The sequence below is a fragment of the Neovison vison genome, chromosome 2, assembly GCF_020171115.1.
Source record: "Neovison vison isolate M4711 chromosome 2, ASM_NN_V1, whole genome shotgun sequence".
In the NCBI taxonomy this organism is placed as follows: Eukaryota; Metazoa; Chordata; class Mammalia; order Carnivora; family Mustelidae; genus Neogale; species Neogale vison.
The window spans coordinates 15,377,475-15,395,871 of NC_058092.1; the positions used below are offsets into that span (position 1 = coordinate 15,377,475).

General features: G+C 42.2%; 1 protein-coding gene across 4 annotated transcripts in view; it reads right to left on the reverse strand.

The window, feature by feature from the left end:
* The window catches only part of EIF4G3 (eukaryotic translation initiation factor 4 gamma 3), a 350,821-nt gene extending 333,002 nt beyond the window's left edge, over positions 1-17,819 (reverse strand). For 3 of the 4 annotated variants that reach the window (XM_044237358.1, XM_044237359.1, XM_044237356.1), the window contains exon 1: positions 17,175-17,273. The gene's annotated coding sequence lies outside the window, so the exon portion shown is untranslated. Of the gene's footprint in view, positions 1-17,174; positions 17,362-17,712 lie in introns of those variants that run through there. The other variant, XM_044237357.1, reaches the window with a different exon arrangement.
* Positions 17,820-18,397: the final 578 nt, after the last annotated feature.

Sequence of the window (18,397 nt, forward strand, 5' to 3'; positions counted from 1 at the left end):
GAGGGAAAACCACGCTCCCCACAGAACAGGGAGCCTGATAAGGGACTCAATTCCAGGACCCTGGGATCATGACCTGAGCCGAAGGCAGACACTCAACAAACTAAGCCATCTAGGCATCCCAGCTCCAAGTTTTCTTGCACAAAAATATCTAAGCATGTTTCATAAAACTGGAAAACTGCAGATCAGAAATAAACAAACTCAAAGTCATCCTTAGGAAAAGTATACTTGTGTTTGCTCTCTGACAAATAAATAAAATCTTTTAAAAAAAAATAAAAAGGAAAAGTACATACAACATACTTTCAAAAGTTCCAAGCAAAAATTGTAACTCACATGTCAATCTTGGATTTGAATTATTTACTACAAATACCTAACTCAATCCTGCCTCCTAATAACCCTCCAGAATGGTCCTTTAAAACTCGAAATGAGGGGCGCCTGGGTGGCTCAGTGGATTAAGCCGCTGCCTTCGGCTCAGGTCATGATCTCAGTGTCCTGGGATCGAGCCCCGCATCAGGCCCTCTGCTCAGCAGGGAGCCTGCTTCCCCCTCTGTCTCTGCCTGCCTCTCTGCCTACTTGTGATCTCTCTGTCAAGTAAATAAAATCTTAAAAAAAAAAAAAAAAAAAAAAACCTCGAAATGACCATATCATCCCCCTAGCCTACAGCTGATAGCTCCCCGCTGTCATATGGGTGACAAGTTCCTTAGCCTGGCTTATAATGCCCTTTCTGTGGCCTCCACCTGTCCACTGCTCCACTCCAAACTATTAGCCTACCAATGGTGAACAAGTCATTTTTCACTGAGTCTCTGTATGTGCTGATTCCTGGCTGGAATACTCTTCTTCCTACCATTATCTTTCATATGGCTCATTCATACTTTCAGACACAGTTTAGAAGTATCCCCTTCTCGGGGCGCCTGGGTGGCTCAGTGGGTTAAGCCGCTGCCTTCGGCTCGGGTCATGATCTCGGAGTCCTGGGATCAAGTCCCGCAAAAGGCTCTCTGCTCAGCAGGGAGCCTGCTTCCCTCTCTCTCTCTCTCTGCCTGCCTCTCTGCCTGCTTGTGATTTCTCTGTCAAATAAATAAATAAAATCTTTAAAAAAAAAAAAAAAAAAAGAAGTATCCCCTTCTCAGGAAGCCTCTCCCTTCATTCCTCCCAATCCTCTTCCAGCCCCACCCCCAAGACAGATGACCCTCCTCAGAGCTCACTGGTGTGTTTATTGATTCCTGTTTATTAACCTTCTTACATATCTGTCTCCTGTACTAGTAAGCTTCTTGAAGGCAAAAACTAGTATTTCTAACTCCTCAGTGCTCACCAAACATCTATTGAATGATTAAGCTAGAATACATAAACAGCAAAACAAATTTTTCTTTAAAACCTATAAAAAGGGACGCCTGGGCAGCTCAGTTGGTTGAGCAACTACCTTCAGTTCAGGTCATGATCCCAAGGTCCTGGGATCGAGTCCCACATAAGACTCCCTGCTCAGTGGAGAGCCTGCTTCTCGCTCTCCCTCTGTTACTCCCTCGCTTGTATGCTCACTCTCTCTGTCAAATAAATAAATAAAATCTTTAAAAAAAAAAAAAAACCTACGGAAAAAGTATCCCAACTCTGCTTTGTTTTACACTCCATGTGAAACAGCTTGCCAAATCATCAGTTCCCAATTGGTACAAATATTGGACTAAGAGATTCCCAGTTTGTAAGCCAGTCTCCTTAGGTCCATAAATTCATCATCCACAAGCTATTTTATTTCAAAAAGCCTGAAAAATTATAAGTCAATCCACAATAATGAGGAAAAGACTGGCTAAATAAACATCAGTTCCTTTTCTTCTGCTTAAAATTTGCCAATCAAGAGTGTTAACAATGGGTTTAGCACACTGTGTTGAATTACTGATCAACGTATAAAGATCTTTCATTAAAAATGTGAATTTATTTTTTTTTTAATTTTTATTTATTTGACAGAGAGAGACACATCGAGAGAGGGAACACAAACGGGGGAGTGGGAGAGGGAGAAACGGGCTTCCTGCCAAGCAGGGAGCCCGATGTTGGGCTCGATCCCAGGGCCTTGATGATCCCAGGGATCATGACCTGAGCCGAAGGCAGACACCTAACGACTGAGCCACCCAGGTATCCCCTAAAAAGATTAATTTAGGGGATACCTGGGTAGCTCAGTCAGTTAAGCATCTGCCTCTGGCTCAAGTCATGATCCCAGGGTCCTGAAATCAAGCCCCACAACAGGTTCCCTGCTCACCGGGAGCCTGCTTCTTTCTCTGCCCCTCTTCCCTACTCGTGCTCTCTGTCTGTCTAAAATGAATAAATAAAATCTTTTAAAAAAAGAAGTGAATTTAGGCATACCTGGATGGCTCAGTTGGTTGAGCATCCAGCTCTTGATTTCGGCTCAGGTCATGATCTCAGGGTCCACATCAGGCTCCACACTTGCCTGCTTAAGACTCTCCTTCTCCCTCTGCTTCTCCCACTCCCCCACCCACCCCCACCACAAGTTCTAGAGCTCTCTCAAAAAAAAAAAAAGAAAAAAAAAGCAGATAGAGCACACAACTCTTGACCTTGGGGTCATGAGTTTGAGGTCCACACTGACCTAGAGTTAACTAAAAAAAAAAAACCAAAAAAGTGGATATAAAGTAATGATTTCATAACCACTGCCCAGAATCCCAACAGCAGCCTATGAGTAGCCAAGGTCGGTAGTGATTTAAATCCATTTAAAGTTTTTATATTATAACATATCTGAATATTATGGACACTGGGGAGGGTATGTGATATGGTGAGTGCTGTGAAGTGTGTAAGGCTGATGATCCACAGACCTGTACCCGTGGGGCAAATAATACATTATGTGTTAACAAAAATAATTAATTAGAAAAATATATGTGAATATTATAGAAGCAAATTAAGCTTCTTTAAGCGAAATAAGCAAAAGTATAGACTTAAATATAAATACCCAAACCAGAGCCCACCAAGGACTAATTTTAGGCTTGCTAGGAAACCCTGGGAAGAACTTTTCTTCAGTCTCCAATCTTCCTTAAATGTAGGAACAATTACAAAGGCAGAGTTCAGAGTTTAAATCAAAAGTCTACCTGTCACTTATTCAATGTCACTTTCCCCATCTACATAAAGCTCCATGGAAACCTAATCTGGAAAGCTGTAAAAGACTATGCTTTTGGGGTTCTCTTTCCTCTTGGCAGCTGCCGCTTCCTCTTTTCTCATTTCACCATCCTCATCACATCAGCAGGTGCTGCATGGACCCCTAAGAACCTGTTTTCCTCTTAACTCTCTCTGTTGTACTTTATTTCCACAAATTTGTTTTTCCAGCCCTTTCTCTGCTCACCAGACTTCCATCTCCTTATTTCTAAACATGTTTTAGAAATGTCCATCTCTTAACCAAATAAGATTTTCCATTCACATCAGATCCAACATGTCCTCAACTGAATTTATCTGCACACTTCCTCAAAACATGATATATAAAATCAAATTCCACATCTTCTTTACTTCATCACCAACAGTATCATTTTCCAGTCTCAAAGCCTTGGAGTCAGTTTTAGCTCTTTTCATTATTTCACCAGGATATTCAAATCTCTAACTTTCTTTGAGAGCTTTCATGATATAATCACCCCTTCCTTTTCATCTCCCTCTAGACTACATGTGCATCAGTAAAATCCTGGAAAACCTTAAGTGGGTCTAGCATATTAGTCTCCATGCTTCTTATCAATCTCAATCCATCCAGCACGAAATTCATCTTCCTCTAACTACCAAATGTGTTACTAGGTATCAGGTTTTCAAAAACTTTTGCTTGCTACAAGATAGAAGAATGGATACCCAAAAGTTTGCAAAACTGTCAAATGCACTGCACATTAGGTTTTCAGTCAAGCACATCTTCTGACAACCCTAAATATATTATCTACTGTATTTCCTGGCTGCTATAAAAGCATTTTTTTTTCCCTCAACTGTAAATGTCTTCTCTCTTCCATCTACCCAAATCCTACTTCCTAACTCCTCCAGTCCTCACTGATCTCTCAGGCCTCTCACCGCCTACCTCTATTTAGAGAGCACCTTAAATTCTTTCACTGTTTCACTAGAGCACTCACACTTCAGGATTCTTTTTTATCTCCATCCACAACTAGCATATGCGGTTATTTAATAAACACTTGCTCCTTTCACCATTTAATAAATCACTGCTTATGTACTAAGCATCAGGCACTATTAACTTAATCTGTGGAATCCAAACAATAACCAGAATTTTCCTTCCCTTTTCTACTTTTCTCTTGTCTCAAGATTCCATCATGTTTTTCCTTCTCCCTTGAGCATCCTAACCTTGCCATTTCTAGTTATCCTGTTCCCTTCAGTTGAGCCTTCAACTGAATAGTAACTAAGCTACTTTCAAAAATAGGATTCTAGAATACAAAAAAAAAAAAAAAATTACTCTTCTCTCCAAATATTCAGAAAAATTAGTAAGGGTGACCAGCAATGTGTTTCTGAAGGTTATATTGCCAGTTGGAAAGTTCTCAGACTGTCCTTATCATTGACGCTAATTTTCACATGTATCCTTATGAACAGACCAAAGCCTTCAATTTCACAAAAAGCAGACTTACTTTCTGTACCTAGACTCTGTGTTTGATAAATACATGATTAAATAGAGAAAAGAACAATTACAGTCTAGAGGAGACTAAGGAAAAATAATAACCAGATGCAATGTGGGACCTGAAACAGAAAAAGAACAGTGGAAAAACTGGTAAAAATCATTAGCTCTGCACTATAGTTGATAATATTGCATCAATGTTAACTTCCTGTACTATGACAATTGAGAATGTTTACATTAGGGGAAGGAGACAAGGGATAGGAGAGAACTCTTACTATTTTGGCAAATTTTTTGTAGGTCTAGAATCAGTTCAAATAAAGTTTCTTTTTTTTTAAAGAGGATGACAATACTTTGCTATTTAGTTCATATGCTAATGTCAAAGACCTTTATAACTACAAGATCAAATACAAATTGTTACCAAGGAATTTATAATGTCACTGGGGGCACCTGGGTGGCTCAGTGGGTTAAGCCTCTGCCTTCCGCTCAGGTCATGATCTTGTGGAGTCTACTTCCCCCTCTCTCTGTCTGCCTCTCTAACTACTTGTGATCTCTGTCAAATAAATAAATAAAATCTTAAAAAAAATAAAATGTCTTGCTGCTTCCCAAGTATTTTAGTAACATACAGAAATAGCATAAAGACTTCTAATTTTCTAAACTATATAGACAGGATGACTGTATAATTTACCATCCAAACCAAAACCATTACAGGAGAAAGAAGATCTCTCATCACCTACTGGTAAGTCAAAGTGATCACTGTTGTTAAACACCTCAAATCAGTTTGAGTTTGTACCATACCTGATGCTTTGGCAAGTCATCAGGATCTCCCTCAATCTCAGGAACAAACACCCCTAGGAGAAGGGACAGAAAGGTAGACCAGAGATCCCCAAAGAAGAGTATATAAAGGGAAATTAAGTCAATACATACTAATATGCTTATGTATTTTAATTATGATTTCCAGGGGTACCTGGGTGGCTCAGTCATTAGGCATCCGCCTTCAGCTCAGGTCATGATCCCACAGTTCTGGGATCAACCCTGAATCAGGCTCCTTGCTCAGTGGGGAACCTGCTTCCCCTCTCCTGTTGTCCCTCTCCCCACTTGTTCTCTCTCTCTAAAATAAATAAAATCTTTAAAAAAATAGTAATTATGATTTTCAAAAGAAAGTCAAGAATAAAATCACTGACTTTCCAGAGCAGCATTCAGCTTTTACTGCCTTGCCTAAAATGTACCACATTCAAGTACACTCACCCAGTCACAACACAAAACATAATAAGCTAAGGTCAAGTACTCTGCCGTCTACTTTTGAAACAGCAGTTACCCTCCAGAATTTGGACTGGTTCCAAATTCTAATATTTGTAAAAAAGACCAACAATATAATATTGAAATTATCAGATGAGTATGATATATTAGCCTCAAAGTCTCAATAATATTAATCGGGTACTTGACGGCATTAAAATTTTACGGAGGTTAAGACCCACTTCCTTCATATATTTAATGAGCTAAGCTAAAGACATGCACACTTATTTATAAAACTTAAAAAGTAGATATAATCTTAAAAAACCAGCAACCCCATTCCCACACTGTAATATTTCAAGTCACTGAAGAGACTGTGTGTGTGTAGAAAATTTTCATCTAAAACACTGTTTCTATTAGATCCAAAAGGTTATAAAAAGCCTCTTCATTACTGTAGTCTTTTTCTGAATAGCAGAAAGCATCCTTTTAGACAGAGGTGAGCAGTATTTCCCAATTTTATTTCTTTATAAGAATGTACACATTAGAATAGCCTGAAGGTATGACCTAATAAATAAAAAATCAAATTTAACTTGAAAATTATATAAATGCTTCAGGCAGAACTAATATTCTATGTGAAATACAATAACCCAAGAATTTGTAACTTAAAATTTCAATTCTTCACAGAACAGCGAAATAGTCAAATGCCCTTAATGTTATTTTTCACAAAGCTATCCTGCCTAACAGGAATTTATCTTAATAGAGATAGGCAAAATCTCTTTTGGGTAGCTCTCCTATCTTTTAGGCATTATACAAAAGGTGAAAATGATCAAAGTTCATTTATTTGCTAGGCTTTATTCTATAAATAACACACCTCACTAAATCTCAAACACTTAATGGATAATAAAACCTTAAATGTAGTCCTGTGGTATCATTCCTCTTCTCTTAATCTTTCCTATTCCTTCTTTCAACCTACACATCTCAACAAATCTTCAAATTTTCAGCATGTTAGTTTCCCAATAAATAAAAAAACAAAAACAAAAGAAATACAACTGATTTTTGACAAAGTGCTCAGACAATTCAAACAATACTTCTCTTTCAACAAATAGTGCCGAGACAACTGAGCACTCACATGCAAAACAATAAACTTGAACCCATACTACATAGCATACACAAAAATTAATTCAAAATGAATCAAAGACCTAAATTTAAGAGCTAGAATTATAAAAGAAGGAGAAAATTTCCATGACCTGAGGTTAAGGAAAGCCTTCTTAGACACACTAAGGAAGCAAAAGTGACAGAAGAAAAACAGATAAATTTGATTTCACCAAAATCAAACATTTTTTACGTTTCAAAGGACACTATAGAGAAAGCGAGGGGAGCCTGGCTGGCTTAGTCAGTAGAGCATACAACTCTTGGTCTTGGGGTTGTGAGTTCAAGTTCCAAGTTGAGTGTAGAGAGTCCTTAAAAATAAAATCTTTAGAAATACCTGGATGGCTCAGTCAGTTAAGTGTCTGCCTTTGGCTCAGGTCATGATCCCAGGGTCCTGGGATGGAGTCCTGCATCAGGATCCTTGCTCAGCAGGAAATCTGCTTCTCCCTCTGCCTGCCGTTCCCCCTGCTTGTGCTTAACTGCTCTCTCTCTCTGACAAATAAATAAATCTTTAAAAAAACATAAAAATTAAAAAGTAAATCTTTAAAAAGAAACAGAGAGAAAGAAGACAACTCACTGAATGGGAGAAAATATTCATAGGGGCACCTGGGTGACTCAATCAATTGAGCTTCCAACTCCTGATTTGGGCTTGGGTCATGAACTTGGGGTCATGAGGTTGAGCCCCTGTAGGGCATGGCTCCGTGCTCGAAGGGAGTCTGCTTGAGATGCTCTCTTCCCCTCTCCCTCTGCCCCTCCCCACACACTGTGCACTGGCACACCCTCTCTCTCGCTCTCAAATAAATAAATAGATCTTTTTATTTTTTAAGATTTTACTTATTTATCTGAGAGAGTGCACATGAGAGAGCACAAGCAGGGGGAGCAGCAGAGGGAGAGGGAGAAGCAGACTCCCCGCTGAGCAGGAAGCCTGCTGTGGGGCTTGATCTCAAGACCCTAAGATCATGATCTGAGCTGAAAGCAGCCACTTAACTAACGGAGCCACCCAGATGCCCCTAAATAAATAAATCTTTAAAGTATGTGTGCATGGAGTGCCTGGGTGGCTCAGTGGGTTAAAGCCTCTGCCTTCAGCTTGCGTCATGATCCCAGGGTCCTGGGATCGAGCCCCACGTCAGGCTCTCTGCTCAGCGGGAAGCCTGATTCTCTCTCTCTCACTCTGCCTGCCTCTCTGCCTACTTGGGATCTCCATCTGTCAAATAAATAAATAAAACCTTTTTTTTTTTTTAATAAAACCTTTAAAAAATAAAAAATATGTGTGTGTGTGTGTGTGTGTGTGTGTATGTCTGTGTGTGTGTGTAAATATTGTATCTGATAAGGGACATGAATCCAGAATAGAGAACTTACAACTCATAACAAAAAGAGAACCTCATTAAAAACTGGGTAAAAGACTTGAACAGACATTTCTCCAAAGACAAATGGCCAATAAACGCATGAAAAAACACTCAATAAGCCACCAAGGAAAAGCAAATCAAAACCGTAATGAGAGACCACTTCACAGACACCGGGATGTCCTATGATAAAAATGACAGATAACAAATGTTGGAACCCTCATACTTTGCTGATAGGAATGTAAAATGGTCACTTGGGAGAAAATTTGGCAGTTTCTCAAAACATTAAACATGGAGTTACCTTGGGGCAACAGGGTGATTTGATTTTGGCTCTGGTCATGATCTTAGGGTCCATCATGATCTCAGGGTCATGCGATCTGCCCAAGACAGGTTCCCCACTCAGCAGGGATTCTGCTTGAGATTCTCTTTCTCCTTCTGCCCCCCCCACCCTGCTCTCTAATACATAAATCTTAAAAACAAAACAAATACAGAGTTACCTTATAAAACCCAGCAGCTACACTCTAAGGTATATACCAAAGAGAAATGAAAACCTACATCCACACAAAGACAGTCACAGCATAATTATTTGTAATAGTCAAAAGGCTGATGAGGCGCTTGGGTGGCTCAGTCAGTTAAGCATCTGCCTTTGGCTAGGATCATGATCCCAGGGTCCTGGGATCCAGCCCCGCATAGGGCTCTCTGCTCAGCAGGGAGCCTGCTTCCTCCTCTCTGTCTGCCTGCCTCTCTGCCTACTTGTGATCTCTGTCAAATAGATAAATAAATAAAATCTTTTTTAAAAAGTTCTAAAACTGGGGCACCTGAGTGGCTCCCATCATGATCCTGCTCCCTGCTCAGCAAGGGTCTGCTTCTGCTTCTCCCTTTCTCCCTCCCCATGCCTTCTCTCTCTCTCTCTCTCAAATAAAAATCTTTTTAAAAAGAAGTTCTAGGGGCACCTGGGTAGCTCAGTGGGTTAAGACTCTGCCTTCTGCTCAGGTCATAATCTGAGGGTCCTGGGATCCAGCCCCACATCAGGCTCTCTCCTCAGCGGGGAGCCTGCATCCCCCTCTCTCCCTGCCTGCCTCTCTTCCTACTTGTGATCTCTCTCTTCTCTGTCAAATAAATACATAAATTCAAAAAAAAGTTCTAAAACTGATTTTGGTTATGACTGCACAGTTGTGAATATACTCAAAACCACTGAAGGGTACACTCCAAATCGGTGGCTGAACTATATAGCTCAATAAAACCATTTTTTAAAAAAAGTAATAGTTTCACACAAATGAAGTCTAACCTTCTCTTATATTGATTCAAAGCCCTCTACAATCTGAATCCATTATTTCAAATATTCTACGACAATAATCCTCCTCTCCAAGCACACTGATGAGGAGCCTCACAACCCAGCATACAGCATACTTATTTCATGCCCAAACCTTGGCTCCTGTTAATTACTCACTCATCACAATCCACTCCCCTCTGCCCATCTAAACCCTGACTGTAGTCTTAAGCACTTGTTTTAATGTTTTTTAAATTCATCTTTCAGCTCAAGTTCTGTTTCTTATATGCTATTTTCTAGGGCCTGGTTTCTGCTGGCAGATAGTTAAGTAACAAAGTAAGCAAGACACAGAACTGTGTATGTAGTCCCACCCTGGCCAGGGTTCATGTTCCCTCTACAGTAACAGAAACACTCCTGGGACCCTGCCAGGATGGGGGAGATTGAGACAAATACTGCTGTCCCTCCAAAGGACATTTTTTAGCAATAAAACTGTCAAGTATTTAAAAAGAAAAAAAATCCCATATATGTAATTTAACCTTATAACAAAAGGGCAGAATTTAAGCCCATTAAAGCCCATAGAAAAAAGTGCAAGAAAGAAATATACTAAAATGTTAACAGTACTAAGATTATGGGTGACTTGTTACTTTTCTATGTTTTTTAATTTCCTGATTTGATTACGTTAGTCCTTACAATCACAAAACAAAATTTTTCATAGTAACATTTGACTATTAATGTTTTTCCTCTTTGGCCTTATACCAACCCTCATCATCAGTGTCTCTACTTCAAAGGCAACTCAGCCACATTATATGACTTTGTAAACTGGGTCAATGCTATTCCATCTCAAACAAAATTATGAAACTATTATCAATTCAATTATATAACAGTGCAAAACAATTTTAGAGCACCCTTGAATGCTAAATGTGAGTGGAGATGCCATCTATATTAGCCCTAAAATTTATCTTAAAACTGATTTCCAGACTCTAACTTAATCAACATTTCAACAAATATTTACAGACTTCCTATCTGCCAAGTACTGCTCAAGCGCTGGCAATTCAACAGCAAACAAAACTGACAAAAATTCTCTGCCTTCTATTGACAGAATTTAGTATCTCATAACCGGGAACACATGTGGGCTTGAAAAAGTATAAAACTACTACTAGTTAATGAAGGTCATAAAAACTAAACTGACAAATTTCAAATGTACTTAAAATAGTTAAAACAGTCTCAAATTTCAGCTGAGGCTACAAGACAGTGAAAAACTCCTTCTGGATGGCAGCAAGCCAAAGAACTAGGAGCCATTTGAGAATTCAGAAGGAGCTTGGGATCTTGCAGTATTTCATCGATGTAAATCTCAGCTGCAGTTTTTTATATTCTGCTTCAAGTCAGGCACCTGGCTAAGAATCAGGGAACAGTTTCCTATTATATTAGCTCAAATTATTATTCCTAAAGTAAAAATAGATTGTATCTCATCACAAGAGTTTATTCCAGAACTTACTTTCCCTCATACTTCATAATGAATTAACTGTATTTTCAACCAAAGCAAGCCAGCACCTGGCTGGTCATGGCAACCTTATTTTATGGTCTCAACCCATCCCACTCTTCACCACCCAAGTCACAGAGGCATTTCAGTCTGTTTGACCCACTTGATCTTAGCCAAAAGGCCAAGAAGCAATCGGTCTGTTTGACTAAATCTAACATTAATAAGCCAAAAAACAGAGGCTTCTTATATCATGCTTCTAATGTTAGCATGCTTCTAATATCAATGTCCCTGACCATCAGACAAAGAATCCATTAATAGGTCTCCATAAATCCTTGCACCTACTTGCAAGAACAAAACAAACCTCAAACCATAATCTTCAGAATCATAAACAACTGTAATTCAAGAGTCATTTAATAAACTAGTCTAACTCCTTCATTTTAGAAGAATGGAAACTGATGACCAGAGCATTTATATGATTAGTCTGAGATAACACCTCTAAAAAATGGAAAAGCCAAACTCAAATCCAGATTTTTTTTTTTTTACCACAAATCAGGTACAGTTCTCAATACATCAAACTAAATTTACTTATATTTCAAAGCTAATTTCCAAGCCAAAAATCTAGTTATCAGAAAAGCAGGGAGTTATTATGAGATGAGTGGGAAGGAGACCAGGAGACCAGATCTGAAATGAATCTTCTCATTCTCTAATTCCCCGGATTATGGTGCAGAAGATACTTTGAATCTAAGGCAATAATGTTTTGATAGCTACCGTGTAAGCTACCTTCTCTAGCTTCTCTGCTCCTGCTAAAGACCTGAATCATGACTGAAATCCATTTACTTAAATTCTATGCAGCAGCAAAAGCAATGGAATTGGGAAAAGCCAGCGGCAGGAGAAAGCTCTGTAAACCTCGGGTAATTCTTACTCATCCTTCTAATGTAGTTCAGATGTCAATTTTTTCTAGAAAGCCCTAATTCCTCCCTCCTCCAGGCTAAGCTCTTACAACAGAGTTATCATCACACTTGCTTCATGGTATTCTATCACTTACCTATCAGGACCAAATTCTCTAAGGGTAAAAGCTTTTCTTGAGATTTTATTTACTTGAAAGAGCACAAATGGGGCGCCTGGGTGGCTCAGTGAGTTAAAGCCTCTACCTTCAGCTCAGGTCATGATCCCAGGGTCCTGGGATCGAGCCCCATATCAGGCTCTCTGCTCAGCAGAGAACCTGCTTTCCTCTCTCTCTGCCTGCCTCTCTGCCTACTTGTGATCTATGTCTGTCAAATAAATAAATAAAAATCTTTAAAATAAAAAAAAATAAAAATAAAAAGAGCACAAATAAGGGGAGGAGCAGGCAGAGGAAGAAGCAGGCTCCCGTCAGAGCAGGGAGCCCAATGTGGGGCTCTATCTCAGGACCCCGGGATCATGACCTGAGCCAAAGGCAGATACTTAACCAACTGAGCCACTCAGGCTCTCAAAGGGCAAAAGCTTTTCAACCCTACACCAAGCTCTGAGTTTGGCATACAATATGTGCTCAATAAACAAACAAATCAATTTTAAAACTTGCCACTTACACTGAAGCTCCAATATAAATGACTAAAACATGGCAATCTCATTATGACTTAAAACACAGTTTTAAGGGGCACCTGGGTAAGCTCAGTCAGCTAAGCGTCTGCCTTCAGCTCTGGTTAGGATCCCAAGGTCCTCCCTCGCCCTCTGCCCCTCCCCCAATTCATGCTCACGCGCGTGCGCAAAAACACGGTTTTCAAATATTTTTTTACAGCAGACCTTTTCGTAAAAATCTTATCAGAAACCCCAATGTGGAAAAGCAACGTATCAGTCCTTCAGTGGTTTAGTCTTACAGTTTGACAAAAAAAAATCTCACTTTAAGACCTGTAAGCCTGTGACAGGGAGTAGCAGCAGCAGAGGCAAGAGCTAATGTGACTCAAGCATCTAAGTAACATTCTTCCTTCCCTATCTTCATCTTGCAATGGTCTCCCCCTCTACTTCCTAGAAGAGGATCCGCCCTTTATAGAGTATACATCCATCTCTGTTGATGGTGGGGCTTAGGAGTAGCGAAACTGCTGCTGCTTCATGAGCTATAGAGGTCTAGCTCCTAGTACTACATACAGTATTTTGCTGGAGGCCTTGCGACTTCTGAACAAGCAGAAACAAGCACTGAATCAAAAGTGCAGGCCTATTCTTACGCTTTAAGGCTCAATGAGGTAAAGATAACCTACATGTCTTATGGTATGTGGCTATGAACTAATTAAAACAAGATACAGTAGCAGCCGAGAGCCTCTTTACTCCTCTTTACAGACCTTAGCCTAGCTACCTCCCTCTCTCGTATGCAGATCTGGTTAAGAAGCAACCAAGCAGTAGAAAGGACATTCATGAGCTCTGGAGCCAGTCATACCACTATAGAACTGCAGACCCCTACTTACTAGATGGACAACCTCAGGAACATTACTTGAACTTCTCTGCTCTTCAAGTTTCCTCACCTGTAAAACCAGAGACAGTACCTACCCTCATTAGGGTTGTGACAATTAAATAAAATCATGCATGTATAGTACCTAGAACACTAGGCACTCAATAAATGAATACTATTGTTAATATTATGCAGATTTAGATTTGGTCAAGAGGCAAAGAAGAGGAAAACAAACGTTTTTGGCTTCAACCTATAAAACTGAAAATCAACAGAGAAAACAAAAAATTTTTTAAATTTTTTTTAAATAATATTAAATACAAAAACACCCTCAATGGGCATATTTGTTTTTAATATATGTCACACCCAAAACAAAACAGCTGAGGACACAGGACACCAAAAAAAAAATTTTCTGGTTGCCACAGGCCTTTACCAAATTTAGTTTCTTCAAAGAACCCACTGCCCTGATTTTCTTAACCAAACTGGCTGCCCCAAAACAGTAACTAGACTCCCCAGAAGTGTCAGCAGCTCTGAGAGAAATTACACCGTGAAGTCTTTCCACATAAATAGAACACTGTGTATTCATAACAGACGGCAAAATTGTTCTAAGTCAGAACTATTTGGGCACCCAAATTCAAACTCATTTATCTTTAATTATCTGAAAGGTAAGCAATTTCCATCCAAAGGGCTAGGCTTTTAACAGGAGCCCAAGAACCCCCTGAAAATGTAAGCAACATTTTTCTGTGGAGAGGGTCTATAAGCTTTCATCAAAATGTCAAAGTTGTTTGTTACGCAGAAAAGGTTAAGAATCACTTTTAAGATGCTCAACAGAGCTTCTGAGAAGTTCATACTGGGAAGCTGGGGAGGGCGTACCTCAAGGCAAGTACCTTGAAGTGCCAATTGCATAAACTATTCACAGTGGATTATGTTATAAAAATTCTAAGCATATTCCTCCCTCACCAGTAGCACTTTTCACAGCAGGGTTTATCCTCTTTCATCCCCCACCATCCCTGCCACCCTCCATCATTCCTTGCCAGGCCCCAATCCCTGCCTCTCTGCGGTCAAAGTCCTCTGTCTAAATGGTTTATGGGCCTGCCGTGGAATAATGATGCCTAGAGGCGGTGCCAGTTTATATTCCAATTCATTATTGCCAACATTTCCCTTCATTTCTGATTTGTCACTTGAAAACTGAGTACAAATGAAGGACTCTATCAAGTGAATCTCCTTTCAGTATTTTCATAAATTTAAAATACTATATGAACTTATTAATGCAATTCAAACACAACCGCACTGATATATTTTGAGGAACTGGAGATTTAACCAAGCCATAGAAAAAGCAACTCCAACCTTGCAGTCCAGTCTCAAAGCTTCGTGTCTATCAACTTACCACATGATGACCACTTTGATCAAACAAATGCAAATTCCCATACTCCCTCAAGGTAGAAAAGCAGAATTGCCTTTTCGATCCATTTTAACCAATTCCCCATTACCACTGATAATATTTCATTATTAGTATGTTCTAATGAAATCTGTAACCTGTACCTCATTTACTATACAAACTTTTAGATTTTACTAATCAAAACCTTTCAATGAGTAAAGCACTAAGAGAATTGTGAAATACATCAAGACTTTTAATTTCTTCTATGACAGGAGACAAAATAAAAATTTAAAGCCACATAAAAACCAACTATCCCATATTTCTACAAATAGGTATACCTAAGAATCATCTCCACTGGAAATTACACCTTAAATTTATGCCCTCTAACAACTGTTGTAGTACCAGTAACTACTTGTGTCGCAACCAACTCAGAGCTTTTCTAAGTCCTTCTTTTGTGAAATGCATTGAGAAAAAGCACACTTGAAACACTTCAGTCACAGCTCTTTGTGTACAAATAAAGCCACCAAATTCACCAAGCACTGGTCCTCACTTACCACTTTGTACATCAAGAACACATACTATGGGCTTCCTTTCAATGCTTAATTGTGAAAACAGCTCCAAAATACAAGTAATGAAAAATTTACTTGGTGGCACAGTACATAAATTTATAGCCCTAACCAAGTATGGGCAACCAAGACCAAAAAAAAAAAAAAAAGACAAATTAGAAAGGAATTCAAACTCACAAAGCATTCAGCGAAGATACATTTAAGAGATCCAGCACTGAACTCCACCTTGAAGTAGGCTAATCGACCAACCCTTTTTCCCCCCCAAAGTAAAACAACTAGAGATACTGATCAAAACTAACCAGATTTTCCATGAGCAACACTAAGGTATCACTAAGCGTTCTCATCTGTGAAAAATTCTTAATTGAACAGAATCATGCAGGATAAAAACATTATGAAATCAGTACACACATCACACTGGAATGGAATTTATCTTTACTCTGCGCCACACCACCTGGATTGAATAACAATATTTAAAGAACAGAGAAAAGGACACTTGAGAGAAACCAAAAGGATGACCTGAAATGACTCTAGAAGGGAGATACCTTTCCCTTCTCAAAGTAATCGATACAGACAGGAATCAAACTACAGACTGTGAAATCGTCTGTGGACTTCATGGCAGTTACTTACTCACACACCCTACTCTCCCTGGAAGTCAAACACAAAATGACACAAATACAAAAACACAACACATCTAACATCCAATGGTTATTTATTGATTTACACAAATACAACGGAGGGGGGGAGGGAAAGATGCATGATGAAATCTTATTCTCAGGTCCGTAATACCTTTCTAAATCTCCGTGGAATTAATGAATTCAACGTTTTACCTTCACCGGCTAGTTTCTGACTAAAATACCTCGTCATCAAGTCTTTTCAAACAAAGCTGTACAATCGAGCAAATAACATGAAATTAGATACATTCAAAACCAGGCTCTCCTCCAGAAACCCTGATCCCCTCTAGTCATCGGGCCTAAGAAGAGGAAATTAAAGCCTTTAAAAATATCCATCATAACACAAGCCTTCCAAGAAGTGACACTTTCGGGGGTGATGGGTAATGTCAGTTAACTTCCTCTTCCTTTAAAAAGGTCAAAGACAGGGAAGCGTTCGGTGTAACATTTCCTCCTCGGACCGCGTTCCACCACAAACCACATCACAACTCCCCCCATCGCTAAACATCAGCCAGAGGGGGTGCTTTCTGCACATTTTCACCGTAGAGTTAAAATCCGACTTACCTCAGAAACGAACTGAGCTTAGTTTCAAACAGGAAATTTACCAATAAAGTTTATTATGTACTAATAATAACAATTAGGGAAGCCCACCAGGCCCCACTGCAGGGGGAGAAGGGAGAGGGAGAAGAAGAGGAAGAGGAGGAGGAGGAGGGTGTAGTCCTCACAACAATCAGAGAAAAGCCTTCCCTTCAGGGCTGGTCCCAGGCACCAGCAAATTCGGCCTAATAAAGGGGGGCGGGGGGAGGCGAGGAGAGGGGGAAGGGTCCCCCAGCTCTAAAAGGGAAGGGCTGCAGAGGCCGGGCCGAGCGGAGCTGGTTTTCACAGTAACTGCAGAGGGTCCCGGGGTCCCCCGCAGGGCTGCTGCCACCTGAGCACCCCGAAAGCTCCGGCCGAGCCGGCCGCGGGGGCTCGAACAGCAGCCCTTTCCCCGGCTGGGCTGTGGCGGCCGGCAGGAGGCTCCCCGGGGAGCCACGGCCCCCCTCCCCCGGGCTGCGGCGAGGTGCCTAAGGGCCGACAGGAAGGTGAAAAGGATACTGTTGGGGCGCCTGGGTCTGGAGGGCCCTGATGTTCGGGTGAGGAGGGGCCGCTGCCGCCGCCGCCGCCGCCGCCGCCGCCGCCGCCGCCGCTGCTGCTGCTGCCGCCGGGTGAGGAGGCGGTACCGCTGCTGCCGCCGCCGCCGCCGCTCCGGTGCCGGGTCCGGTTCCTGCTGCAGCCGCTGAGCCTGATTTCAGAGCCGGTTTCTGCGGTAAACTCATGGCAAAGCGAAGCCACCAACCCCCCCAGAGCGGGACCGGGCGCGCCGGGGTGCAGGGGCCGGGGGCAGCGGGGGGGCGGGATAGGGGCAGACCCGGGGAGGCGGCGGGAGCGGGGGGCCGGGGGGAGGCTGGGAGGAGGAGGAGGAGGAGGGGGCCGGGGCCGGTCACACACGCCCGCCGCCGCCGCCGCCGCCGCCGCCGCCGCCGGCAGCAGCAGCCGCCCCGCGGGCCAGCACCACCGGCTGCCGGTCTCCGTGACAACGCGACCCCAGGGGGGGGGCCGGACCCGGCGGGGGCAGGAGGCGGAGAGACCGGACCTTTCACGGCAATATCCTCATGGGCCGGCGGCGGGGGGTCTTTATCCCCCTCCCCGGGGGAAGCGGCGCCCTTCTCGGTAGCGGGGCTCAGGCGATGCCGGCGGATTTTCTTCACTCAACGAGCAGAGCATCCAACATGGCGCTGCGGCCGCCTCCAGCAGTCCGGCAGGACGGCCGCTCGGAAAACTTCGGGCCTTTTCGGAGCGGCTCGGGAGGCCGAGAGTGGGAAGCGCCTTCGGCTCTTTCCGGAGACTGCGAGCGGTCGGGATTCTTCGGAGACGCTCGGGGGCGTCTTCGGCCGCCGTTCGGTAGAGCTCTGGGGCTGACTCGCCTCCTCGGGAAAGATCGGCGAGGGGGGCTTCCCAGGCTCGCTGCGGCGGGGGTGCTGGGTGGAGGCAGAGACCAAAGGCGACGTCTGGTCCGCCAGAGCCCTCCCCTGCCGCCCAGCCTCCAAGAACAATGGCAACGGCCCTGGAGCCTGCGGTCCGCAGAGCCCTGCCCGCAGGGGCGGGAGGCGTTGAGGCGAGAAACCTCGGTTACAGTGGAAGGAACCGCTTAACCAGAGTGAAACCGCTGCAAAGAAACCCGCTGCGTGCATCTATTAGCATAATAAATAGCACTCGCCGGCCCCTAAGGCAGTTCTCGTCCATTGTGTCGACACTTCGCCCTCCTACACTCGGAGAGG